The sequence below is a fragment of the Tamandua tetradactyla genome, chromosome 8 (genome assembly GCF_023851605.1).
Source record: "Tamandua tetradactyla isolate mTamTet1 chromosome 8, mTamTet1.pri, whole genome shotgun sequence".
Classification (NCBI taxonomy): Eukaryota; Metazoa; Chordata; class Mammalia; order Pilosa; family Myrmecophagidae; genus Tamandua; species Tamandua tetradactyla.
In genome coordinates this window covers 85,129,236-85,157,022 of record NC_135334.1, presented here as the reverse complement: position 1 = coordinate 85,157,022, position 27,787 = coordinate 85,129,236, and the positions used below count along the sequence as shown (strand labels likewise).

The window sequence follows — 27,787 nt, the reverse complement described above, 5'->3', positions numbered from 1 at the left end:
AGCCCAGGCTATGTCCATCTCAGCAGAGCGGTCTGGGAACCCTGGAGACTATCAGCCATCACTCCACTTCTCGGAGCCTCCAGACTAGCGCTCCTGAGTTCCAAGGAGAAGCAAAGGCCAGAGGTTTAGAAATTGGGACATAGTCAGAACCAGCAACTAGGAAATTTCAGAAAGACGCGAGCTGGTGCCTAAAGTTGAGGCTGGGGAATTTGAGTGAGACAATTCTCTGAGGAAGATGTAGAGGAGGGGCAGAGGGACCCAGCCGAAACTCAGCTATCTTTGCTTTGGGTGAGTCAAGCCAGACTCTAAGCTTAGCCCACCCATTAAAAAAATGTCCGGAGCTCAGTGGTGGGGGACCACAAGTGTTTTAGAAGATGTGAGGGAGATATAGGGAACAGTGTTGCTTCTTGGACTGCAAATGCCTTGGCAGTGTTCCTGCTGAGCCTGGCATTTTGGTCCAGGGCACAGAGCTCCCTCCAGGCTGTATTTAACAGCGGGCGGGGACTGGGATTCAGGACAGAGGAGAAGAGGTCTTCAGGCCCCGTGCTTCAGGGACACTGAAACTAATTTAAGGCAGGACAAGTCTGGACATCAAAGATAAAAAAAAGAATCTCCATGAGACCAAAACTTTGCCATATGGCCCACCACTGTACCCCAGTGCCTGGAGCAGCAGCAGCTCAGACGCTAACATATAATAGGTGCATAAAAAATATTTGTTGAATAAATGATGGACCCTTACTGAGGACTGGGGGGAGCAATTTTTCACTCCTTTTCCTGCCTGCATTCTCTTTTGCACCCTCACCCACATAATAAAAAAAAGTTCAATTGGGAATCAAATCACTCACATTTACAGCGGCTGGCTGAGCACTTACTGACCTCAGAGTGCCTGCCCACCACAAATAGATCATTTCATCCTTAGCTCTGTCATAACGTTTGTTGGACACAAAAAGTTATTAGGTTGGACATCAGGAAATCTAGTGTTGGGGGCAGGACAGCTTCTATCAATGACAAGTAAAAAAAAAAGTATAGCTCTTCATTCTTTTCCGAACATGTTCCCATTCAATCTTCCTATTATTGTTCCCATTTTATAGACGTGAAAACTAAGACTGTGGTTGGCACTAGATCACACGGTCTGGGAGCGTCGGTGAACGCCCCCGAATGGTTACTCTGCGTCCAGGGAACGGGCTGTCAGACCATAAGCAGTTTCTTTCCCCTGGGCCACTTGTCCCCATCTGCGAGATCGAGGTCTCCAAACTCACTCCCTGATCCACCGCGGTAGAGACAGGGAGGTAGCACGGTCCCGGCGCTCCGCTGCGGGTCCCGAGGTGCGCTGTGCTCCCTCAGGAAGCTCCGCCCGCCGCCTGGACCCCGGACCGAGAGGCTGGCGGGAGCTTGAATACGGATGGTGTGATGGGGAGACCTCGGGTGGGTGCTGCCGGCCCGCTGTTGGCGACTGGGGATGGCTAGGCCTTTGCACATCTGAGGTCACCACGTGCATTGGATCTTTCTGTGAACTTTTCCTAGAAGCCCGAAAAGGACTTTTCAGTGGCGATGAGGGGTTAGGAGGGTAGGAAAGAAAAAAAAAAGGGAAAGAAAACGGTGGAGGGGAGGAGACACCCAGCCCCTACCCCCACGACCCCGCCCCTTACATTCTTACGCGGGGTCCCAGGACTCCGCAGGCCTTGAAAAGGCTCCTTTGTAAACCCTCTGGCAGGAGATCCCAATTCCAGGACAGAGCTGTGCCAGGCAAGGGGACCTCCAGATGAGCAAGAGAAGCGTGTTCCCCAAGAGGTCACAGTCTCATGGATGGTGGTGGGGTAGAGGCACAGTCCCCTTCAATCCAGCCTGACAAATACTAAGATGTTGCCAGTTCAGGCTGTTGTGAGGCACAGCCGAGGAGGTCTCTGTGAGGTTAGGGAAGGAGGGGAATCGACAGCTGGGACTCCTAGGGGGCAGTAGGAGGGAGGGCTGTTCTAGCCAGAGGGAAAAGTATATATAGAAGCACCCTGCACATGGCCACGTAAGGAACCGACTGCTGCACTGGCTCTGGGATCCCCCATTGTGACCACATCTCCCGTCCACGCTCCACCCAGCCATCACTGATAACTTTCTGATACACAAATTTGACCATGTCATCCCATGCCTAAAATGCTTTTCTGACTCCTTATCATGTGCAGGGAAAATCCAAACTCCTTGGATGGCATTCTAAGCCCCACAACTCCCTCCAGATCTATTCCATACACATCTCTCATGACCCTTAAGGCCCAATCCCTTTCTGTTTATGGCCTGTCCTGGACTTCCCTGCATTTTATCAATGACCTGTAACATCCCGGGACAGTTGTAAGTTTGAGGAAAACTGGGTCCTGGTAAGGACCCAAGGAGGAGGGGGTGAGCATTAAATGTTCTGCCTATGAAACAGCAGTCCTGATGATTTGGGGGTCACCCATCTTTTTTAGTATCCGATGAAAGTCATAGATCCCTTCTTTAGAAAAAATGCTTGTACATAAATATGAATTTCTATCCACAAATTCAGGGAATTCATGGACCCCTCCCACTTGCAGCTCATCCATGAACCCAAATTAAAAAAAAAAAATTCTGCTCTAGTGGAAAGGCAATAACCATAGAAGCTGATCTAGCCATGCCTTGTGGGTTTTTGTGCCACCGGTGCCTTGTGTGAGGTCTGACATAGAGGTGGTGTTCATAAGTGTTTGTGAAACTGAACTGAATTCAACAGGGAGCAGGAGCTGCCTCAAGGGAGGTGGCCAGGAGTTCAAGACACAGGGCAAAATTTCCAGCAGGTATACACCAAGGTGCTGTAATCAAACGGTGGACTTACAGGCTAAAGAAAAGCAGGGAGGGGTGTTCTAAGCAGCCACTGGGAAAAGCTTACTGTCCATGTTTCAAATCTGTCCTTTTGGGACTGGCAGCTGGGCCACCAGAGAGTGGACTAGGTCTGACACTGCCCTTGCATACCTAATAGGCATCACAAATTTGATCTTCTACCTCTCCACCTCCACTACCTTTTCCCTCAGTCCCCCATCTCAGTGAATAAAGCTACAATTCAGCCAATTGCTTAGGCAAAACCCAAGGAATAACCCTTGATTTTTCTCTGTCCCTCATTTCCTAGCATTTCTAGTCTGTCAATGACCAGCCCCTAACAAGACATCCTGCTTCCACTCTTACCCTGTGTGTTCTATTTCCTACACAGCAGTCAAAGTAATCTTTTATAAAATGTAAATGAGGTTATATCATTCTACCATTTAAAATTTTCCAACAGCTTCCATGAAATTAGAACAAAATCAAGGATCCTTATCATGGCTTGCTAACACCCCATGATAGGGCCTGTATCTCTCTCTCTAATTTCCTTTCATACCACTCTCTCCCTACTCACAATGCTCCTGGCAGATCTTCTTTCTGACCGTCAAATAAACCAAGCATGCCGCTACTCAGGACCTCTGCACTTGGTGATCCCTAAGCCTGAAATGCTCCTCCCTGGATCTTTGCATGACCGACCCCTCATCACTCATCCTCACTTCAAATAACACCAAACCACAAAGGCCCTACCCAGACCCAATCACTACCAAACCCATTATCCTGTTTCATTTTATTCATAGTATTTCAGTCTGAAATTTTAAAATTTATTTGTACTTGTTTGTTAACTGACTCCCCATTAGAATGTAAGCTCCATGAGAATGGGGACTTTTATCCCTGGAGCTCAAAATTAATTAATTGGGGAAGAAGAAAAAAAAAACTAGGCAAAAACTTAGGGCCTCTGGGATATGGGTTTGGCTGAAGACCAGACCAGGAGTAGAAATAGGAGCTCTGCCCAGGTGTTGCCACATCCACCTTCTTTGCGTCACCTGCTGGGGCCCATGTGCTCATTGGTGTCACTTGGTGCAGAAGAACCCAGCAGTGAGGAGAGAAAGAGCATATGGTCACATTGGCAGCCCTTCCAATCCTAAGATACTGCAGTTGTCAGACTGTCCCCTGTTGTAGAAATCACTGCAGGATGGTCCCCTTTTCTCCACTTCATGCACAGAGAGCACATGCTTTCTTCAGCGCCTGGGTTCTTTTCTGGGGAAAATCAAGTAAGTATGATGCAATTATGACAGCTCCAGATATGGTGTGGCCATATCTTCTCAGACACCAACGGCCCAGGGCTCCAGCTTGAACATCACCCTCCTTGAACATCAGCGTCCTTGCTCCTCGCAATTCTTATTCCAGGAACAGGCTGGCTCATGGCCAGCACCCAGGAGGTCATCTGTACTAATGAGATTACCAGAAAATGATTTAATTTAAGGAAAATGTTGGTAAATGTGATAAACAATCACTCTGCAGATTACGTATCAATGTGAAGGAGTCACCAAACCTCGATTTTCATCAGATTTACTCATTCACTTACACAGCAAATATTTATTTTGAAGCTTCTGTGTGCCAGGCGCTGCAGTGAATAAACAGTTGCATTCAAATGGGAGGAGATAGACAAAAAACAGATAGATAAATAATAGATTCTGTGGTGATAAAGAGCTATGAAGGAAAAGAAAGCATGGTGAGAGGGCTGGATAGTGACAAGGTGAATGACAGAGGTGTCTAATTTCTATAGGATATTTGGGGAAAGTCTCTTTGATTAAATTCATTTGGACAGAGGCCTGAAGAAAGTGAGGGACTGAGCCAGACAGCTCTATGATAGAACATTCCAAGGAAAAGGAACAGCACATGCAGACACGCTGAGACATGGCATGCAAGCAGAGCAAGGAGGTCAGTGTGCCTTGAATAGACTAAGTAAGGGCTATTGTAGTAGAAGTAATGGTGTGCTGGTTTGAAACTGTTCTGTACCACAGGAAAGCCTTGGATTCTTGTAATTCAATCTTGTGGGGACAGACCTACTGTTGGGTAAGATCTTTTGATTTGGCTTTTCCATGGAGATGTGACCCTGCCCGTTCAAAGTGGACTTTAATCCACTTTCTGGAGTTCATTAAGGGTGAGACATTTTGGAGAGCTCAGAGCTGAGAGAACCTAAGAGAGAGAGAAAATGCTCCAGGAGAAACCAGAAGGACTCACAGAAGCTGAGTGAGCCATTTCAAAACCAACCCAGAAGCAAAGGGCCAGCAGAGGTCGCCATATGTCTCCCCATATGACAGAGGAACCTTTCTTCAGTGAAGGTATCCTCTAGTTGATGCCTTAGTTTGACATTTTCATGGCCTTAGAACTCTAAATAATAACTCTAAATAAATCTTCTTTGTATACATTTCTTTTATGTTGCATTCCAGTAACTTTAGCAAATCAGACAAATGACTAAGCCAAGACATTCGGATCTTAAATCTATGAGAAGAAATTTGGATTTTACTCTATGAACTATGGAAAACCATTGGAGTTTTTATGCAGAGGAGGTATATCAACTTTGTAAAACTCTTAAGAAGTGGAGGAAAAAAGGGGACTTTCCCTGTCCAGAGTTTCTGTGCCAGCCACTGTGGGCCACAGTCTTCCCCCAGACAGGCCTCCATGATTGAATTTTTGAACAGTCATTGGCTTGCATCCCAACTATACTATCTTATCCCCAGAAATGAGACCTGTTTTAACCCTAGGGAGAAGCCCTTGGGGATAGGAGAAAGGTAGTAGAGGGAAAAGGGCCACCAGAAGACCATGCTTTGACTACCATCTCTGCAAGTTTTATGGCTGTGCTTACAGCATTCCTTTTTTAATCTTTATTCTTTATATCTTAACAACTGTCTTATCAATGTACCAACATGAAACTTGTCTTCTAGCAAACGAGCCCATAAAGAAAACTGCTTTCCTTCTCCTCACCAAGCATATTATTGATCACCACCCTATCCTTCCTCCTTGTTACTGAGCCATAGCTTTGTGGCTTGAAGAAGTACCTTCTGGGAAACTTTTCTGCTGCTTCCTCAGTAACTTTTTATGTCACACCAGAAATATCCTATAGTTATTGCCAAAACTATCACCCCCAACTCACTATTTCATTCCATTGTGTGGGAGAGAGTCAGAAAACGAAGATAGGAGAAGATATAAATAAATAAGTGAACTTGGAGAAGAAGCAGGAAGGGAGAGTTAAGACACTTCATCCCTCAAGAAGTAGTTCAGGAATCTCTACATGTGACAAACAGGGACAATGAGCTAACCAAAAAGTACCCTGCTTTCATAAATGTGTTCTCTTAAGGCACGTATGGTGCCAATTTACGAGTGTGAAGATTTCTCAATTAAAGAAAAAAATGGCGGCAACGAGAATCTCCACTGGGGGTTCTCGGGGGTTAAGTCACAGTCCTCTATCTCAGATTGCTCAGCCATAGGGAGAGTCCAGAGCCTAGGCAGGAAACATGCCTCCTGGAAGCCGGAGAAGCACATTGTGTTCTCCTGCCCCATGGAATTGACACTTTCTCCTCCTTTTCCAGTTCTTCCTTTGCTGCCATGAACCTTAAACACGTCCAAGTGCCCTCCCTATCTAATTCCCAACCCACCCACAATCGCATGAAGCTATGTGGGTTTCTCAGGAGTGAAGAGTTGTGATGACTCAGCTTGGCCACCTGTAGCTGTTTTCCAGCTCTTTTGCCTATGGCACACCCTTGGGGATTGCCTCCAAACCACAGAGCAAGATGTGCCATCACTGCCTTTGCTGCATCCAAACAAATCCAAGAGAATTTTTCCATGATTTTTCTGTTTCTCAGAGGGCTTACATAAAAAGTGATTGTTTCCAGGGCAGAGCAAAGAATCCTGGGAAAGGCTGGTCCCAGTGGAGAAGAGAAAGTTTCCCTGTCCCAGTTAAATCACTACTTGTGCACAGTCCTGGCCTTGCAGGAACCCAAGAGCCGTGTTATTAGAAATGTGTCTTGGGCTCCCCATCGCAGCATCTTTTCCCAATACTACATGAAAAACCTTAGCTCTAATGCAAATCTCTAAGGGAAACAGATAAGAGAATGTCCCTCCTATCTTATCTATTCCCCATGTGTTGACAACTCAGATTTATTTCATTCCAGCTCAGACCTCTTCTCTGAACTTCAGTCTCATTTATCCAACTGCTTACTTGACCCACTTGGATGTCTAATGAAGATCTCAATCTTAGCATGCCCAAATCTAAACTCTTGATTTTCTCCTTCAAACTTACTTTTCTTGAGTTCTTCATGTCTCAGTTAATAGCATCACTCTTCACCCAGTTTCTCAAGCCAAAAACATGGGAGGCAAAGGTGAAATCTCCTTCACCCACCCCATCTAATCTTCCTATTCTATATTTAAAATGTGTCTCCAGTGCCACACCAAATCAAGCCACTGTCATTCTCACATGGGAGATTGCAGTAATTCTTCCTTGGTCTCCCTGTTTCCATGTGACCCTCTCCAATCTGCTTTCCATTTTTAAAATGTGTGTGTTTTTGTATACTGTTTGGCGGGAGTCACATTTCTTTTTCCATGTGAGTACCCCATTATTGCAGCACCATTTGTTTAATTTGTGCTTGTTTTTGTTTGTTTGGGGAAGTGCATGGGTCAGGAATCGAACCCGGGTCTCCTGCATGGCAGACTGGAGTTCTACCACTAATCTACCTTTGCAACCCCTAAAATGTGGTTTTATAGGTATAAAATAAATATATATATGTAATATAAAAAACATGAACTATATATAAAATATAATGTTTATATTTTAAAAATGTAAAGTTTATATTTTAAAAATACATAAATCAGGTCATATCATTCCTTGCTTAAAGCCTTTTCCCTATCTAAATTCCTCACCATGGCCAAAAGCTGTGCACTGATGTCTCCTCTCCACCTTCCTCATCATTCCATGCCAATTCTTCACTCACTACTTCAGCACACTGAACTCACTGTCTGTCCTACCTCAGGGACTTACCATTTTTTTGTCTCCTGATGACTGCACATTTTTGTCCCTCCACCATATCCTACAGATCTCAGCTTAAAAGCCACCTCCTCACAGAGACCCACCCCTAACACTCCTTCTGAGTAGATCCCCTAAAGTCTTTATCATTCTTTTCAGCTATGTCACTTATTTCCTATGTAACATTTAGTCAATTAACAGTTAATTATACATTTACGTATTTATTGTCAGTTCCCCCCACTTTTGTCTGTCATCCAACAAGGATGAGCCCAGGCCAGCTGGCTCCAGCCAAGAGATGCTGGAGAGACAGAAAGAAGACTGCAATGCAGATCCTCAGCTCCTTAGGGGAAGAAACAACATCATCTGAATTATCACTGTGTTCCCACTGCTTAGCACAGAACCTGAAAGAAGCATTTATTAAATGGCTGGATGGTTGGATATGGGAATTTCAGCCTTGGGCAAAAAGCAATAAAACCTTGTCCTAGGAAGGGGAGATGATTTGACAGAACAGAACCTGCACCTGCAGGAGCCTTATAGAACCAAGTTCAGAGATGTGTACAATGTCAAATCCAGATTGAGAAAGACATTAAGAAAAGCTAGCCTTGACTGTACTCAAGTGACGCTTGCCTGTATGATGGGAGAGAGAATTAAAATCAGAAAGAGTAAAGGATATAGTCTGCCTTTCTCCTTCTTCACCTTGGACATGCTTCTGGGACTTAGGCTAATCCTATGGGTTGAGGAGCTGATGCAGGATGACCCATGAGACCCTAGGAAATGTCTAAAATACAGACCTGATACTGTAATAGCAGCATCCCTCATTTGGTATACTGTGGGACCTACTCCCTGGGGAACCACTGCTGCTTAAGGACTCCCAAACCCTTGCAATCAACTGAAGAGAGACAAATGGAAAGGAGAGAAGACTTCTAGGCAGAACCCAGTATGACAGGAAGCATAGCCCATACCAAATGTCTTAAGAACGGACTTGCAGAAGAATTCTTCAAGGCTGGGGGAGGAGCAAGAAGAAATGTAGAGTCCCTCACTAACCCTGAGCCAAGGGTTCCAGCCAAGCTACAAAATGGGCCAGCGGACTGTCCAGAGGACATTTCTCATTAACATCAGTATTAGGCACTCCAAGAGGCAGAGATGACAAGAGGCCGTGGAATGGCATAGAACCAGGTGATACTGTGCTATGGCACCCAGGATTCCCTTCATCAGTGGCTGAGGGAATGGGCTCCAGGTCCAGAGGTTGTGAGTAATTTTACAGTCAGAGTGGGTTTAGGGAAGTATAACCAAACAAACTAGGAAGAAGGAGCCAAGTTATGAGCCTAGTCTTATAGATGTACCAATGCAGCAAGGCAGGAAGAGTTCAATCTGAGGCCCAGCATGGTGCTCTCCACCCCAGGTCTACCAGTCATAAGACTTGGCCCAAGCCCCATGGGCTGAGGCTTCTGTCAAGATTGACTCAAGCCCTGGGTTGGCCTCAGACCTACAGTGGATGTATCAATGACTTCAAGTCATGAGGTGCTGGAGAAACAGGAGCAGGGATAACAAGGCAGACATGAAACTGACAGCACCTGGACAACATTAGTGTCACTTCTCATACCCAGATGGTGGACTAGAAGAAAATGCCATGCCCAGGAGGTTTGAAGGATGACCAGAGAGGTATAAATTTCCTTCTCCTCGCAGTCCTTCAGAAACTATTCTTTGACCTGGCTTAGGAACCCTTCTCTCTGTCTTTAGGGAAAGGCCTCTGCCCCAAAATCCATTTAATGACTCTCTGATTCCTTAGTTTGAATCAGGACTCTTGATTTCCATCCTGCACCATGGTGGCCTTTCCTATATTCTGTTTTGTGAAGCAACCACCAGGTAAAGAAGATAAGAGTAAGAGCCCATCCTTCCCCTGGGAGCCTCACTCTCCTGTCTGGAACCTATGGCACACACCTTCTGACAGCTTCCTCAAGGGTTACAGCTAGCCATGTACTGGTGGTTGGCTCCCAGTTCACTCCAAGTCCCGCCAAGAAAATTCTCTTTAATCAACACTTCTCATTCTACAGCTGCTCCCTGGGGGATCTGCATAGGCCCAATAGATTTCACAATTGCTGACCTCACTGCAAGACCAAAGGAACAGAGTATAATAGAAAGAGCACTGGGGTGGGAGACAGGAGCTCTGGGTCCAGTCCTGCTTCTGCTACTAATTCATCAAAGGGCTGGCCTCCATTGCCCTGTCCTGCCTCCTCAGAAAGGTAGAGAGTGGGTCAGAGAAGCTATCTACAATTGTTGTTTTTCTTTTTGCTATGAAGCACTTTACGTAGACAAAAGACATGAGCCATCAGGAGGCACACCCCATAGCCATGTTTGCACATGTGACTCTGACTGCAAGTCACAGGCCAGTTTTTACCAAGAGTGAGCCTGGCACCCATCAGGGCCAATGAACACCTTCCCCCAAGGAACTTGGGACTGGGGAATCAAGAGAGAGCAGGAGAGAAAAAAGAGACACGCAAACTTGGGAGCTGTGGACAAGCATGTTTTTTGCCCTGTGGTCTGGAAAGAGAAACCCATTTTGTCACGAGAGAATAAAATGAAATGAGCAAGTCAGATTGGCAGACATGGGGGGCAGAGAGAACCTGTGGACTTTCAGTTCTGGATTCCAGACCTCCCTGACAGGCAGCTGTATCTTTATTAAGCTGGTTTTAAAGATGGGCACATCTGTGACCCCAAAGTCAGAGCTTCAGAGTGGGCCCTGCCCATCAGGCTGTCTGTGTTGTGCTGGTCTGGATGGGCCCCTTCCTCCATTGCCCTGTGCCCCTGGTGGCCAGGGACAGACACTTGTTTACATCTGTGTCCCATCCTAGCCCCAGCCAGCCCAGTGCTTTGGTCACGGTATGTGCTCAACTTTTGACAGGTTGAAACAGAATCCAGAGTCACCCGTTCCTCCATGAGGTGTGTGTTCGTCAGAGCCAGGCTGGGCTGCTCCTGCCTCCTGGTGCTAAGCTGTCTTTGGTGCCCATCTCAAGGCCAGTCCACCCTGAATCCGTGACCTGCCCCAGCCCTTCCGGTTCTGTAAGCTGTGACCCCGCATGAGCTCAGGACTCAACCCCTGATACAGCCAGGCCACAGCTTCCCAAGTTTTATTTTCATTAACCAAACTGGAAAATTGGACTGCACTCAGAATTGTGCTGAAAACCAGATGCTGGAGCTGGGCTCTGGTTTCCTAGATAAACACATTGCAATAATATGCGTCTACCCATGAAATGCTCTCTGTGGCGGCACGTGGCGGCTGTCCAGAAGAAAGAAAAACAGTGTCAAAGCTTCATTTGAGGCTTCTCACTCCCTTTCCTGGCCAGAGGCAAGTGAAAATAGCCAAATTTTTTTTTTGGGTCTCACTGCAGGCCAGCTCCCTCTCTGCTAGCTCCCTTTGCCTTCTCCTCACCTCTGGCTAGGGGCTTCAAAGATTCAAAGAAAGCATGAAATCCTTCCCCGCTTCCCCACTTTGCACTGATGCCCTTCCTGTAAGCTCCTGCCATGCCCTGTGTTGACTTAATCTTCCCAGCCATCAAAAAGCACTGTGATTGGTTTGTCTGGTTCCTCCAGATAAACTCCTTGAGATAAAGTGATGAGTCTTGTTTCCAGCATGGACTCTGACACAGTTGGTATACATAAGTTGTTAGCATAGTTGTATGAATGAATGAGTGAATGAGTGAATAAAAATAAGATACACAAATTGCAGTGTCCTGGAGGTAGTGGGACTTAAAGAGAGCTGCACTGTGTGTGGACAAGTTCCAAGCTTCTGCAATGTTGTTGAGGTCTGATTTTCTATAGCCTGTGTGTTTTCATTCACTCACTCATCCAACACTCATTGAACTTTTACTAATTTAAAAAGATTGAAATTATACAAAGGATCTTCTCTAACCAAAATACAATGAAGCTGGAAATCAATAACAGAGGGAGAATTGGAAAATTCACAAGTTGAGCAACACACTCTTAAACAACCCAGTGTCAAAGAAGAAATCATAAGGGAAATCCCACCCCTACGCCCAGGTGTTAGAAAAATTTTTCTATTTAAACATGTAATCCATCACTTTATTACATTTACAAAATGTATACATATTTACCATAGCATCGGATGCAATGTTTTGATATTCAATGTTAAATATTGATATTGAAGATGATACTAGGATACCAAATTTATTTTGTTGTTATTAATACAAGACATTAAAATGACACTAAAGCACAAAAAATAAAAAGTTGTTTCACACCTACACATCCACCCTATTCCTTCCAACCTATAACTACTACTATTGGGAGTTTGATGCATATCATGCAGACTTTTTATAATTCATATATGTGTTATCTTTTTTTCAGGTAATGACTTTATTTTTTCAGTTAACATAACCAACCCACAGTACAGCATACTAAGTCATAAAGACTTTTAGAAGTACAAATCCAAGGAAGACAGTACCTTTACTAAGTTACAAAACGTTGTCAGATAACACAGTACTCTTTTAATACAATAAAATCGTATTTTTGTTGGAGTCGTATATTAATTTAGTGATAATTTCACTCCAAAAATATCACTTAGCTACCAAATCTAAACACTGTGGTTTTTAATGGTGGTTTAGAGCAGAGCAAAAATGTTTTTATACAAATGAACATGCTTTGAACAGTTACAATTTCTCCTTTTAAAGTGAGCTCCTTCACGTGGCTGCTGAAGTGTAATGCAGTAGAGCAATCGTGGTCCAAATCCAGGTAGAATCTCTGCATGAAAAGCTTTCAAATTCTGCCTTAAGGAGATCCAATGTGCCAATACCAATTTCAAAGTACTTTTTCAAAAGTTGTAAAATTTTAACACAAATGCTAGAACCCTTAAAATTAGATGGTCATCTCAAACAATACGAATTTCAAATGGTCTTTTATTTAGAAGCCCTGCATCTCTTTGTTTTCATCAAAAGTCACAGACCCTTTTTCCAACTTATTACAAAAAAGTCTACCCTAAAATATATTTATATTTTTTTTAAATAACAAATAAACATATTGCCAGCTTGGAAAGGCCTAGGGAGATCCGATGTTGAACACCGATTATCGTTATCACTTCTCTACAAATGCTGCTGCCACCATCAGTGTGTCCTTATGCTTCTCTTGCTGATGCCATCAATTCTTCAGTCTCGGCATTTAATATATGTACTGTCCATCCCATTGCTTCTCGGCCTCTATTAGCTTTTGAAGGCATTGTACTTGCCATCAGTTGTTCCAGGTAAGGCTGAGGTTGACTCCTTTCACAGTGATTATGGTTTTTTGAGTCAAAACAGTTTTTTCTGGGTCTTGAGAATATGGTTTGTGTTTAAGTCTCTCATCTAATGAAACCATATTTGTAAATAAAATATTACTTAATTTAAGTTCCATTGTTCTCTCTACAGGATCAACTACCAAATGTTCCTGCACATATGTTTTGGTTCTTGCTGCACCGGTAAGAAATTTCTCAATGGAAGGCAGTCCCCACTCTGTGCTGAGAAGTCTGTGCTGTGCAGCTTCCCAGAGGGATCGATATGTTTGTCCAATACATCAACTCCAGCCACGCTTGGAGTCATAGGATTTGGCTATTTCTGCATTGCAGCTGTTGTAACAGTTTCCCATGGGTGGTCAAAAGCATGCTCTGAAGTCCACCTTCATGGTGCTGGTGACGGGCATGATGTCCCGGTGGAGCTAGGGGACAGTGAGGTAAGAGGCAGCACCTACCCCCAGCCCCAGCCCCCAGCTACTCTCTGTAGTGTTTATACACACACACATATGCATGTACTTTCAGCACTTTTCTTGCACATGTACTTTCAGCACTTTTCTTCTACAGAAATAGTTATAATGAGTATCTTCCTAAATATCTTCACTGTAATGATGTATACCCTTAGAGTCTTAGAAGTGGAAGCACTGGATATGCATATTTCAAATGTTGATTGATATTTCAAATTGCCCTTCAAAAAGGCTCTATTTAATTTACCCTCCCACCAATGATGTACAAGAGTATTTCCTTCAGCAACTCTGGCTATTATCACCTTTTAAATTTTTGTCACTCTCATGGGCAAAATTATAGCTAGTTTTTTTCCTTCCAAAAGATTTTATTTTATTTTATTTTTTATTAGAGAAGTTGTAGGTTTACAGAAAAATCATGCAGAAAGCACAGTTCCCATGTTCCACCACCATCCCCCAATTATTAACACCATGCTTCAGTGTGATACATTTGTTACAATTAGTGAAAGAATTTTTTTTTATTAGAGTAGTTGTAAGCTTACAAAAATTCTTAGTTCCCACAGACCCCCCCCACACACACACACACAGTTTTCCCTAGATTCAACATTTTGCATTAGGATGGTAGCTTTATTCTAATTCTTGAAACAATATTATTATAATTATGCCATTAACTTCAGCCCACTGTTTACATTAGGGTTCATTCTTTGTGTTACATAGTTGTATGGGTTTGTGTGGGTGTCTATGCGTGTGTAGTAACTTATACACAGTCTAAAATTTCCCTTTTTTTATCCCTCTTCAAATATATAATTTAGTGGAAGTAATTATATATACAAAGTTGTGCATCCACCATCATCATCTATTGCCAAACTTTTCCATCACCCCAAACAAAAACTCCCTAGCAATTAAACATTAACTCCCCATTCCCCTACTTGGCCCTGGGTAAACCGTATTCTTCGTTATTTGCATTTTCTGTCTTTTCCTTTGTCAGTCTAGCTAAAGTCTTTTCAATTTTATTGATCCTTTAAAGAGCCAACTTTTGGTTTTGTGAGTCTCTCTATTGTTTTTGTTTTTGCTGTTCTTTATCTCATTTATTTCTGCTCTCAGGTTTATTTCTTTCACTTTGCTTGCTTTGAGTTTAGTTTTTTTTCCTTTTCTATTTCCTCCAGGTACGAGGTTAGCTTTTTTAATGTAAGTATTTAGGGCTGTAAATTTCTCTCTGAGCACTGCCTTCGTTACGTCCCGTAAGTTTTGATATATTGGTGCTTTAGTTTTCCAGGCTGTTTAAAGCAAATGCCATGAAACGCTTCAGTTGGAACAATGGGAATTTATCAGCTTACAATTCTGAGGCCACAGGAAAATGTCCAAATCAAGACAACATCAAGGCAATGCTTTCTTCCCAAATACTGGCTGCTGGTGATCCTTGGCTCCTCTGTCACATGATAAGGCAGAACACAGCATCCCTTCTCTTCTAGGCTTTGTTGATTTCAGTTTCTTGCTTTTGTTGTCTGAATTTCATTCTCTTATAAAGGACTGCAGTAAGAGTACTAGGACCGGTTCCAATTGAGGTGGGTACACCTTAACTGAAGTAGACTCATCAAAAGATTCTACTTACAATGGGTTGCATCCACAGGAAAGAATTAAACTTAAGAACATGCTTTTTTGGGGGGGTAGGGGGTATATAAAGCTTCAAATCACTACAGCTGGGTTCTCATTTTCATTCTTCTCAAGCTATTTCCTGATTTTCCTTATGATTTCTTCTTTGAGTCATTGGTTGTTTAAGAGTGTGTTGCTTAACTTGTAAATTTTCCAATTCTCCCTCTGATATTGATTTGTAGCTTCATTGCATTTGGTGGGGGGGTGCATGGTTCAGAAATCGAACCCGGGTCTCCCACATGAGAAAGCATTCTACCACTGAAACACCCATGCACCCTAGCTTCTTTGCATTTTGGTCAGAGAAGATCTTTTGCATAATTTAAATCTTTTTAAATTTTGAGGTTTGTTTTGTGACCTAACTTTCAGTCTGTCCTGGAGAATGCTTCATCTGCAATTGAGGAGAATGTGTATTCTGCTGTTTTGGGATACAGTGCTTTGTATACATCTGTGAGGTCAAGTTCATTTAAAGTACTGTTTGACTTTTCTGTTTCCTTATTGAACTTCTGCCTAGATGTTCCATACATTGATTTAAAGTGGTCTATTGAAATCTTCAATTATTATTGTAAATGTTCAATCTATTTCTTCCTTCAGTTTTGTCAGTTTCCCTCATGTATTTGGGGCACTATGTGTAGGTGCATAAATGTGTGTGATTGTATTTCTTCTTGGTGGGGATTGACTCCTTTATTAATATATAGTGTCCTTCCTTGTCTCTTCTATCAGTTTTTTTTTTTACTTAAGTTTATTTTGTTCAATATTTATATATCTACCCCAACTCTCTTTTGGTTACTATTTGCATGGAATATTTTTTCAACCTATTTGTGTGTTTGGGTCTAAGATGAGTCTCTTGTAAACAATATATACTTAGATTGTGCCTTTTGATCCATTCTGCCAATTTGTATCTTTTGGAGTGTTTAATCCATTTATGTACAGTAATATTAATGATAATGTCAGACTTACTTCAACCATTTTGTCCTTTGTTTCTTATATATCTTATGTATTTCTGTCCCTCTTTTCCTTTATTGAAGGCTTTTTTTGTATATAGTTGTTTTTTTATAATATAACTTACTAATCTTTTTGTCGTTTCTATTTCTGTATATATTTTAAATATTTTCTTTGTGGTTACCCTGGGGTTTGTATTAAACAACCTAAGTCTGCTATCAATTAGTTCAAAAAGACACCATCTTAAATTGAATAGCACAGTCTCTGCTCCTATACCCCTCCATTTCCCCTCTTTATTTCTTACACATTACCTCTTAATATTTTGCATGTCCTTTATGAGGAAATATGTTTTCTTATTCAATTGTATTCTAAATTACATAGGAAATAAAGAGTAGAGTTATACACTGAGGATGCCATATTATTGGGTTTTGCACTTGCCCTTGAAATTGCCTTTACTAGAAATCTTCACTTTTTCATATTGCTGCAGTTACTATCACCTGTCTTTTCCTTTCAACCTGAAGAACTCCTTTTAGCATTTCTTATAGGGTAAGTTTCTTGGTGATGAACTTTCTCAGGTTTTGTTTATCAGTGAATAAACTTTCTCTCATTTTTTAACTTTTTCCAGATAAAGAATTTTTGACTGACAGTGTTTCTTTTTCAGTACCTTAACTATGTCATTCCTTTTTGCCTCCATGGCTTCTGATGAGAAATTGGCAATTAGTCTTATGGAGGATCTTTTGAAGATTTATACAAATCACTTTTCTCTTAATACTTTCAGAATTCTCTCTTATCTATGGCATTTGACATTTTGATTAGTAAGTGTCTTGGAGTAGGTCTATTATGGTTTATCCTGTTTGCTCATTGCCCTTCTTGGACATGTGTATTTATCACTTTCATAAGAGTTGGGAATTTGGGGCTATTATTTCAATATGGCTAGTTTTAATTAGAATGTCCCTGATTACTAGTGAGATAAGCATCTTTTCATATTTTTTTGGCGAGTGTCTTAGGTCAGGTTCCCCCATGAAATACATTATAAAACAGACTGAGGACTGTTGAGGACTGACCCTGCTTTGATCTGGGGGAAAGAGGGAGAGGCTGGACTGCAATACACCAGTAACAAAACCCACAAAAAGGAGCTCCAGAGCTCCAAGTGGTCCCACCTTGAGGCAGAGGGCTAGGCTTTTATTCCTGCTGATAGATCAGTCATTGGACATAGGGGGTATGGCCTTATATCGCCCCTCATTAAGGACAGTTCCTGGAGGACACTCAGTTAAAAGTTATTAGATGCCAAGACTCCCAGCAATTGAAGAATGAGTGCCTCACTCCATGGGAAGGTATCTGGGTGACTCATCAGAGCATCACTAAGCCATTTATATTTCAAAACCTGATTATACATTTTATCCATTTTTCTAATAGCAGTTTACCTTGTACAGATTTAGAGTTGCAAATTTCCCACCCACTACCATTTTTTTCTATTGCCTCCTCAATCCATGCATGAGTTCACTGTTCGTCCAGGATCCCTCTACTTTTCTCAAGGAATCAAAAACTGTGAGACAAACCCAGAGGGAGGCAAATGGGGTGAAATCCAAAAAGAGAGGATCAGAGACTCAGAAAGGAATGAGCAGAAATTCAGGAAGGGAAAACCGAGATTCAAAGACAGGAGAGAGATTGGGGAAGAGTGAGACATCGAGAGGAAGACAGTAACTGGAAAGCAGGGGACAGAGTTTCTTTTGTGCATTTAACTTTGTTTATGTTGTCCAAACTTACACAATGGTTTCCAATAGTATGTAGTTAAATCTGCCAGTCTCTACCTTAGTAAGCCTTCTAAATTTTGTCTTGCTTAGTTTGGTCTTACTTACCCCAAGGTTATTAAAATATTCTCATATTTGTTTCTAAAATACTTTGGTTTTGTTTTTTAGTATTTGTTTCTTTAGTCCATTTGGAATTTATTTTGTACATGTGTGGGATAGGAATCTAAGTTAACTTTAATTTTTTCCAAATGGGTATCTCATAACACCACTTATTGTTTAATTGACCTTTATTATCCTCCCCCCACTCCCTCATTTGAAATACCATGCTCATCATACACTAAATTCCCACATATAGATGAGTTTTGTCCCATTGAATTATTTGTCTATTCCTGTGCCAATTCCACAATGTTTTAATCACTGTAGCTTTATAGTATATTTTTATATCTGAGAGGACAAATTCTTCACCATTGTTCTTTTCCAAAATGTTCTTGGCGAGGCTTGTGCATCTTTTCTTCCAGATAAACTCAAGAATCAGCTATCAAATGTCATAAAAATTTCAGAACACATGGAGTATTTTTTTTCCTAAATGTTCCTCCTTTTCCAGTTACTGATCTATTCCCTCCCACCCCCACCTTCTTTAAGCAGAGTATGTGGTCATCCCCAAATTCTAAGAATCCTCACATTATGTATAAAACTAGATACATGTTGTGGTGGTTTGAAGCTGTATGTACCCTCAAAAAAGTTCTTAAATTTAATCCATTCCTATGGGTATGAAACCATTGGAAGTAGGATCTTTTTTTTTTTCTTTTTTTTTTTTTTTTTTGGTGGGAGGTGGGAGGGAATGCATGGTCCGGGAAACAAAGGAAATAGGATCTTTTGATGAGGCTACTTCAGTTAAGTCATGTTTGTCCTATCTCAATCAGGATGGGTTTTAATCCTATTACTGGACGCCTTTATAAGAGCACAAAATTTAGAGAGAGCAAGAGAAAGCCACAGGAAGCAAGAAGCTGAAACAGAACCTGAAAGAGAAGGAAGAGCCTGGGAGACACTGCCATGTGCCTTGCCATGTAACAGAGGAATCAAGGGTCACTGACAGCCAGCCCCAGAAGGCAGTCTTCAGGGAGAAAGCCTTGCCTTGGTGACGCCTTGATTTGGACATTTTCCTGGACTCAAAACCATGTGTGAATAAATTCCCATTGTATAGGCCAAACCATTTCATGGTATTTGCTTGAGCAGCCTAGGAAACTAAAGCATACGTAAAGTCAATAATCAAACTATCCATGGGGTCAGGGGTAGGAAGGGCAAAAGCTAATTACTTAACTTTAACAAAACTTATTTAAAAATAAAAAAGAATAAACCAATCGTAAAGATCATTGTTCAGTGACACAAGTGATAAGAAATAAAGGATGACAATCAAAGGAAACAGAGACAGCACCCACTTCACAATTGGCCACAATATGGGGATGGACTGGGGGGGGGGGGGTAGCAGATATTATCAGTGCTAATATCTCATTACTCTCCATTTCTGGGCCCACTGACCCGGATTCTAACTGCTGATGCCTGTGTCTTCTAGCTTAAGGGCTTTCTCTGGCGACCAGCACTCATTCTGCCCACACATATAGTAGGCTGTTATGCTGGCAAATTAACCAGTCTACCCCACCACCTGGCCAGGAGCATCCTCAACCAGTGAATGGGGGTTAGTGGATAACACCCCAGATCGCTTGCCCCTGGGGTGGGGTAACACTGAGATGCACATTATACACTATCTCCCTGAGTTCCCAATGAGCGTCAGCCTCAGTTGCCCACAGTGGTTTTTGTTTGATAACATACCCTATTGGCTTCCTTCTCTTCCCTTTAACTTCCCCACTCCACTAGTATTGATCACTCAGATACATCCTTCAAGATTTTCTTTTGCAAAGAGAGAGGGATAATTCCCTGATCCAAGGCCTTATCCCTTTCCAGTTTCAATGGCACTTGTTCTCCCATGATGAGTATCAGAACCTGTTTCCATCAAACATGACCATCATAAAACTATCTCCCCTTATTCTGCTTCCAGGCTTACCAAGCAACCTTCTTGTTAGGGGCCCTGGATTCCCAGGTGGTTCTCCTATAGGAGGAGGGAATATTGCCTAGAGGCAATAAGTGCACAGTCTCCAAAAAGTGCTGTTTCTCATTGCTAGTGAGCAAACTAACATCCATCTCTTGCCAGCTTGGACAGTGAGACCATGTTCTGAGCACAATGGAGGTCCTCTCAGCATTGACTAATTTGTGTTCCTAAGCCTGGCAGGCTGAGGAGCAGACTCTGGGCCTGGGTCACTTCCTCAGGGAAAGGCTGATTTGAAGGGAGCTTGATGGAAGCCAATTAGCCTCCCCTGCCAACGTGTGACCTGATCACATACCTGACAGGTTTCGGCAGACGTGCTCTACTTCTATTAAGGCTAGGAATAGATAGTTAGCCTCACACTTTTTCAAAGCTTTCTGTTCATTCTTAGTAGGAAAGTCTCTGTGTAACCTCCTTTAGTTCTTAGGGCACTCACAAAGTGTGTGCTCCACTTCCTGTCAGACCTCTCTTTTCTACCTGAGTCATTCCGGACTGCTGGTTGCAGCCACAGTAACCATAATTCAGGATTTGGGGACAGCCCAGATTTCAAATACTTTGAATTTTAGCCTTAAATCATTAAAATATCCTTGAAATTCTAAAATTTCAGTGTCCAACTAACCTCTCCCATATTGCATTAACTCTGGGAAATAACCCAAAACAATTTTTGTAAGATGATGTGTCCTTAAAGTCAGTTTGGTTCTGAAAATCCAGTCACAAGTTGTAAAGATTCCTGAACTATGACACACACATCACCAAGCTATTACTAACTCAATCACTCCAAGCTCTCATGCTTTGCCAAAGGAGCCCTTTATTAGGACAAATATGATATTTCTTTTTATACATTGTCTTGTGTGTCTTAAGGAATAAAACATCTTGAGTATGCTTGCTGAATCGTTAGATTGATATTTATTTTAGTCGCCAGTGTCTTACAGCAGCTAAAAGGAAAAACTTAAAATTGTGGAATTGTAACCCATACAAAACTCTGAAATCTGTTCTACAACTAATTGTTGTGATATGCTTTGAAATTTATTACTCTTTTGTATACGTGCTATTTTTCACAAAAAAGAAAAAAATGATTGTGATAAATGCACAGCTATATGATGATATTGTGAAACATTGATTGTACACTTTGGATGATTACATGGTATGTGAATATATAATATATCTCAATAAAAAATAAATAATTTTAAAAACAAATAAATCCTCTTGAATTTGAAGCTTCCTTACAACAAAGTGAATTTTTTAAGAAATTAAAAAAAAACAGAAAGAAGAAATAAGAAGAGGGGAAAAAGCCATCATTCAATGAACACCAGTGGCCTGGTGGCCCCACTGAGATGGTGACAAGATTCGGGTGGTTGTTGTGGAGCTGTCCACCGGGAAGGTGCTGACAATTTCCTGGAGTTTGATAAGGGCTGTCCATGAGAATTGTGAAGAGTCCTCTCCCCATCCCTACTGCCACCTCCAATTCCAAAGAAAATATAATGTATTGTGAGGATTTAGGAAAACATAGGTCATGTTTCCCAGTTGAAGAAGGGAAGACAAGAATTGGCTGCCAGAGTCTTCTGAACATATCCCACTTCACACAGATCCAGACATGTCATCTGCCCAATACTCCGTTTCTCTGATTCTGAACATTCTATGCAGTGAGCTCTGTAGATGCCTCCAGGAGTCCTGCAATTCATGCAGATGCTTACTCTGGTCAACCTGATAGGAGAACAGAGGACTGGCCACAGGAGAGGGACAGGTTGTGGAACCAATCCTTCTCCCACTCCCTGACATCCCCCTTCCTTCTCCTTTTTCAGGCCCTACCTCCTTTCCTTACTTGTAGGACTGAGAGAAAAAATATTGATTGAATTTGAAGTAGAGATGCTTGTGGCTGTCTGTGTGAATCTGGACACGTCTTCTGACATGCAAGATAAAAATGTGCCTGGGACTTAGAGCCCTTTTCCTGTCACCCTGTCCCTTGTACTATCTTCCCTCTCCCCCTCTGTTCTATGCCTTCCTGCCAGACTACCCAGAATCTCCTTACAAAGAGTTTCTGCCACACGGATTCTCCAACACTAATGATCCCTGATATGATCTCTGGGAGCAGGGGCCTGGGGAGAGAGCACCACTGGTGTTTGATAAGCCTGGACACCTTGGTTCTAGAATATATGAGGTGGGGAGAGTAGCAAGAGCAAGGAATCCCAATTTCTGGAGGAAAATCTACTTCTCTTCCTCTCTTTTTAAAGACTGTTTACTTTTACAAAAATGATCCATGCTTTTAACAAATGAATATGATTGCTGAGTTATTAAATTGATATCTCTTTTAGTCTCCAGTATCTTATAGCAGCTAGAAGTAAAAACCCAAAATTGTGAAACTATAACCTATGCCAAACTCTGAAATCTGTTCTGCAACTAATCATGGTGCTGTGCTTTGAAATGTATTGCTTTTTTGTACATATGTTATGTTTCACAAAAAAAAGACAGAAAAATGTCGATTGTGGTGATAAAAAAAAGTATTTAAGCCTTCTAGCCTCCTGTATTCTGAAGCAGCTAGAAGGAAAAATCTGAGAGGACTGTATGGTAGCCCTTGACAAACTCTGGGATCTGTCTTGTAATTATTTGTTGAAGAGTGCTTTGAAAACTATTGCTTTCTTATTTCTTTACTTTGTATATGTTACACTATACTATAAAAAAAGTTTAAGGAAATGATCCATGCTTATTATAAAGAGTTCAAACAACAGAGAAGAGTACAAGGAAAATATTTTTTAAATATCCAAAATCCCACCACCCCAAAATAACCACCCAAGGAAAAATCATTGCAGATATCTCCTTCTTCATTTAGCCAGAGAGAACGATCCATAGACAGATAACCAAGAAGAGAGATTGGATGGATGGATAAATAGATAAAAAGATGAAAGGAAGGATGGATATAAAGAAATACTTTATGAAAAAGAGATCATACTTTATATGCTATTTAATAAAGGGCATAAAACAATTTTACCTTGCATTTAACAGAAGACAAAGACACCAAAGTAAACCTAATGGACTTGTTGAACTTCTAATACATGTTTATTCTCCAGAAGAGATATTATTCTCAAAGATATCTCCAAAACTAAGAAAATCTATTAGGAAAAACATTAAGAGATTGAAGTCGTTATGGGTTTTTGTTTTATATGCTTCAACTTTTTTTTCTGGTTGTTTTTTTAAAAATATTTGTAATGAGATATCTTCACACACCATACAGTCCATCCAAAGTATACAATTAGTGGTTCACGGTATCAACACATAGCTGTTTATTCATCACCATGATCATTTTTAGAACATTTGCATCACTCCGGAAAAAGAAATAAAAAGAAAAAAGAAAAAACTTGTACATCCCATACCCCTTACCTCTCCCTCTCACTGACTACTGGTATTGCAACCTACCCCAAATTTTCCCCTTATCTCCCCCTCCATTACTTCTTTAATTTTTTATCCATATTTTTTTACTCATCTATCTATACCCGGATAAAGGGAATGTCATATGTGCTTTAATTTTCAGGCAGTTTTAATCGACTGGCTGCTCTGACAGATAAGGAAGTCAACACGCTTCTGCTTCCTTCTCCACCCCCACTTCCCAAATATTATGAGTAATGCTGTGTTCTTTTTTCAATTGTTGTCTCTTAAAATAAGTCATCATCAGTGCATGTGATCAGGATTAAATAATTCATGTGAAAGAAATGTGATGACATGTATTTTATTATAGATACCAAAGACTAATCCAAAAAAAAGATCAAATTAAAAGTGTTATTTGGCTATCTTATATAACAGTGATTTCAGCCATTTATGTGATCTGCTGGCTTTGGATGGCTAATTGCTATGCATCACAATAGCGATTATGTACGAAAATCTTCACATGTGTTTACAAAATAATAATAAAATCAAATGAGTTCATAAACTGGATTATTTTAAGGTGTTTGCAGAGCTGACTTTTGATATTTATTTTCCTGAAGATCCCTAGGTGGATCCCTGTCCGAGCTCAAGAGATACTTGTCTTGTCTCATAGCAAAGCCAGACGAGAATAATAACAACAATTTCTAACATTACTGAGTCTGCCAGGCACAGCGTTAGTACTTTACATATATCGTTTCATTTATTAGTACTTTACATATATTGTTTCATTTAATCCTCCAACAGTCCAATGGGAGACATACTGTAGTCTTAATGTTAAATGTGCAGAAACGGAAGCAAAGAATGGTTATGTAACTTGCTAAGGTCCCACAACTAGTGAGTAGGGGGCCTAGATCCAAATGACCTTCACAGAGGAGGGCTGGAATTTGAACACTGGCAGCTTACCCAGTGTTTGCCTGATCACATAACTCACTAGCTGTGTGGCCTTGGGTAAATCCCTCAACCTCTCTGGGCCATCGTGCCTTCTATAAACTAGAGATTAATAAGCACTTCCCTGCCTGCCACCCAGGGTTTCACTGAGGATCCAGTGAGCAGTGGGTGGAAAAGAGCAATGTGTGTGAAGCGGTGCTACTACCTGCTTTCCCTCCAGAACTCAACACAGCATGCAGCTGGTGGCCTTGGTCAGGACTCAGGCAGGAATCAGCCTCTGCTGATGAGAAAAACATTACCGCTAGACCACAAAAACAAAACAGTCCTCCTGCCAGTAGATGGTTAGATGGGGTGGGCGGGGAGTTCCAATGGCTGGGAATGCTTCACTAAGTTCATGTACAGGGTGAATTCCAGAAAAACACTATTTGTTCATTTGGTTAAACAATCGGAGTCAGTGCAAGGGTTGGGGGGGGGCGGTATCAAAAGGGCAATTTTCTCCACTCTCTTGGGCCAACTCTCTTTCCTTGGGCCCTGGGCACTTGCTCTTCCCTGGCAAAGACACTTCTGGTCTGGCTGAGGTATCAACCTGCCTCTTTAGACCTTTTTGCCTGAAAGGCAAAGGCCAGAGAAAGTCCTTTTTAAAACTTCAGGCGGCATCTAGGAGGAGGCCACCAGAGCAACATGCAGAGAGAGAGGCCAGGACAGCTGATTTCTGGCCCCGACTCAGACCCATGACCTTGGGCAAGTCCCTTCTCCTCTCAGGGTTTTGTTTTACCATCTATAACACGAGAGCTTCCTGTGTGCTCCCCCAAGGCCCTTCCAACTCTGCCCTCAGGCTGACTATTCTCGGGAGGGGTGCAGCACAGATATGACTGGCTGTGATTTAGCTGGGAGATTTCCAGATAGAGAGGAATCAAGGAAGAATCTAGACACCACAGGCTAAAGCAGGCCACAGTTTAAGACTCTTGGCTGACAGTGTAAAGTTACATAGCCATAATAATTTAGAGAAGATAGAACTGCCGGGAGGTGCCTCCACGGAAGGAATTTTAACAGATGGTTCTTGGGATCATCTATCATATACAAGGCACACAGAGAGGTTGAGGGAAAGAGAAGATACAGAAACACCCAAGATGCATGAGACATGCTGTCTGCCCTCATAGGGGGTTATAATCTAGGTAAAGAGACAGTTGTGTACAAAGCTGAGGTAAAGGAGGAAGGGAGGATGTTGGGGTATGACTGCTTGTACACACCACAGGATGCGATAGGAGCCACTTTTCACACCTTTGCTAGGTGTGGCATGGTCAAAGGTAGACAGCCTTCCCTGGTTTGGTGCAGGAAAGCTGGCCAGGCAGAAGGGAAATTCTTAAATACCTTCCCAGAGTGTTGGAGAACAGGAGAGAGCTCAAAGGGGTCTGGGGGAATGATGGTGATGTTTGTGATTCCCCCCATTCACACATATACATACATATGTGCACTTCCTAGGGCTACCATAACACATTGCCATGAATTGGGTGCCTGCAAACAGCAGACATTTATTCTTTCATAATTCTAGAAGCCAGAGGTCCAAAATCAAGGTATCGGCAGGTGCAGTGCTTTGGAGACACCATCAGAAATGAACTCTGAAGGAGAAAATCTCCCATGCCTCTCTCCTAGCTTTTGGTGGCTGCAGGCAATCCTTGGCCTTCCCTGAGCTGTGGTTGCACCATGCCAAGCTCTCTCTGTCTCTGTTTTCACATGGCCTTCTTCCCCACATCTCTCTGGGTCTTCACAGAGCCTTCTTTGTTGTTGTTGTTGTTGTTTTGGCTTTTTCAATGGAGATATTTAATAGCTACAAGTTATAATTCTAAGGCCATAGAAATGTCAAAATGAAGGCATCACAAGAGGACACCTTCACTGAAGAAAGGCCGATGGCATCCGGGGTTCCTCTGTCATGTGGGAAGGCACCTGGTGTCATCTGCTGGTTCTCTCCAAAATGTCTCTGGGCTTCTGTGGATCCTTCCTTGTTTCTCCCCGGGCATTTTTGTCTAAGCTTTCTCTTTCTGTGAGTGCTCTTAAAGGATTCCAGTAAAGGCTTAAGATCCACCTTACATAGCTTTCTTGTAAAGACACCAGTCATTGGATTTGGGGCCCACCCTAACCCAGGATAGTCTGATTTTAATTTAATTGATTGCCTCTGTCAAGATCTTATTTCCAAAAAAAAAAAAAAAAGGTAATATTCTGAGCTTCTGGGTGGACATGAATTTTTAGGAGGCATTACTGAACCAAGTATACATATGTACAATCATACACATATGCACATATACAATATTCAGAGATTGCAGATAAAGTACAGTCCAGACCACACTGAGGTCCTAAGGTTAACTGCCAATCTCTCTTCACTAGATTCCTCTGCCAGGGCCTGACTGTGTATTATCTGCCATTATCTACCCACTTCTCCCTCTTAATGATTCACATCCCACACAGACCCACATTAAACCTTATTAGACCAGTCACCCGTTTCTATCCAATCCCATTTACTAACTGATGATAATTTTCCATCTTTCCTTTTGCAATTGCCTAAGATTCATTTTGAAGTGATGGAGGCCTCATTCATTGTGATCAGATTGCTTCCAAGACTGACGACTATTTGCTCTGGCACAGATCTGTGCAGAGCTGAAAGGCAGGAGGTGCATAGCTCACCTCAAATGCTCTCTGCTGATGACTATTTTTCATTATCTACATATTTCTCTGACTCAGTGGAGAAAAAGCAGCGGCTCCCTTCAGCCAAGAACCTTGGGCCAGGTTGCAGCATGAGCTCTCTTACAGGAGACTTGTCTCACAAAAGGACCAGATCTACAAATCCTTAGAGCACAACTGGAGTTCGGTTTCCATGTCAGGTAGAAGGACTAAAGGACTGCGTCCTCATGAGCGGCTGGGCTCTGCCTTTAAAGGAGGCACTTGGAAGAAGCAGGTTATGTAATGTCAGTTTCCTCATTTGTAAAGTGGAAATCATGTCCACCTTATAGGTTATTTCAAAGCTTGGAAAATGTGGGAATGTCAAATGGTGCAACCGCTGTGGAAGGCAGTTTGGCGATTCCTCAAAAAGCTGAATATAGAATTGCCATATGACCTGGCAATACCATTGCTAGGTATCTACTCAAAGGACATAAGGGCAAAGACACAAACGGACATTTGCACATCAATGTTTATAGCAGCATTATTTACAATTGCAAAGAGAAAGAAACAGCCAAAATGTCCATCAACAGAAGAGTGGCTAAACAAACTGTGGTATATACGTATGATGGAATGTTATGCTGCTTTAAGATAGAATAAAGTTATGAAGTATGTAACAACATGGATGGACTTTGAGAACATTATGCTGAGCGAGACTAGCCAAAAACAAAAGGACAAATACTGTATGGTCTCACTGATATGAACTGACATTAGTGAATAAACTTGGAATATTTCGTTGGTAACAGA

General features: G+C 42.0%; 1 pseudogene; it reads right to left on the bottom strand.

Moving 5' to 3' along the window:
- Positions 1 to 12,925: 12,925 nt before the first annotated feature.
- The window catches only part of LOC143645230 (PRELI domain containing protein 3B-like), a 91,554-nt pseudogene continuing 76,692 nt past the window's right edge, over positions 12,926 to 27,787 (bottom strand).